Source organism: Arachis ipaensis, chromosome B8, assembly GCF_059453495.1.
Source record: "Arachis ipaensis isolate K30076 ecotype BB chromosome B8, ASM5945349v1, whole genome shotgun sequence".
Classification (NCBI taxonomy): Eukaryota; Viridiplantae; Streptophyta; class Magnoliopsida; order Fabales; family Fabaceae; genus Arachis; species Arachis ipaensis.
The window spans coordinates 41,176,531-41,177,527 of NC_142443.1; the positions used below are offsets into that span (position 1 = coordinate 41,176,531).

Below are 997 nucleotides of genomic sequence, written 5' to 3' on the forward strand. Positions count from 1 at the left end.
TTGAGGCTTTTGATCCTTCCATGAGAGATTTGGGTGATTTCTCCATGATAGATTGTAGGTGTTTCCATATGGTTCACCCATGTAATTTAACTCTGCTATTGCAGGGTTCTCAGGATCATAAGCTTCTTCTTCAGAAGATGCCTCTTGAGTACTGTTGGATGCAGCTTGCATTCCATTCAGACTCTGAGAAATCATATTGACTTGCTGAGTCAATATTTTGTTCTGAGCCAATATGGCATTCAGAGTATCAATTTCAAGAACTCCCTTCTTCATAGGCGTCCCAGTACTCACAGGGTTCCTCTCAGAAGCGTACATGAACTGGTTATTAGTAACCATGTCAATGAGTTCTTGAGCTTCTGCAGGCGTTTTCTTTAGGTGAATGGATCCACCTGCAGAAGTATCCAATGACATCTTTGATAGCTCAGATAAACCATCATAGAATATATCCAGGATGGTCCATTCTGAAAGCATGTCAGAAGGACACTTTTTGGTCAGCTGCTTGTATCTTTCCCAAGCTTCATAGAGGGATTCACCTTCTTTCTGTCTGAAGGTTTGAACATCAGCTCTAAGCTTGCTCAGCTTTTGAGGAGGAAAGAACTTGGCTAAGAAAGCTGTGACCAGCTTATCCCAAGAGTTCAGGCTGTTTTTGGGTTGAGAGTCCAACCATATTCTAGCTCTGTCTCTTACAGCAAAAGGGAAAAGCATGAGCCTGTAGACTTCAGGATCTACTCCATTAGTCTTAACAGTATCATAGATCTGCAAGAATTCAGTTAAGAACTGAAAAGGATCTTCAGATGGAAGTCCATGAAACTTGTAGTTCTGCTGCATCAGAGAAACTAGCTGAGGTTTCAGCTCAAAATTGTTTGCTCCAATGGTAGGAATGGAGATGCTTCTTCCATGTAAATTGGAATTAGGTGCAGTAAAGTCACCAAGCATTCTCCTTGCATTATTGTTGTTGGGTTCGGCTGCCATCTACTTTACTTGTTCGAAATTTTCA

General features: G+C 41.3%; 1 non-coding gene across 1 annotated transcript; it reads left to right on the forward strand.

Moving 5' to 3' along the window:
- The first annotated feature begins 465 nt into the window (after positions 1-465).
- On the forward strand, positions 466-573 carry LOC148547802 (small nucleolar RNA R71). Its single transcript, XR_015897724.1, has one exon. It is a non-coding gene; the product is annotated as a small nucleolar RNA R71 (small nucleolar RNA).
- The last annotated feature ends 424 nt before the right edge of the window (positions 574-997 follow it).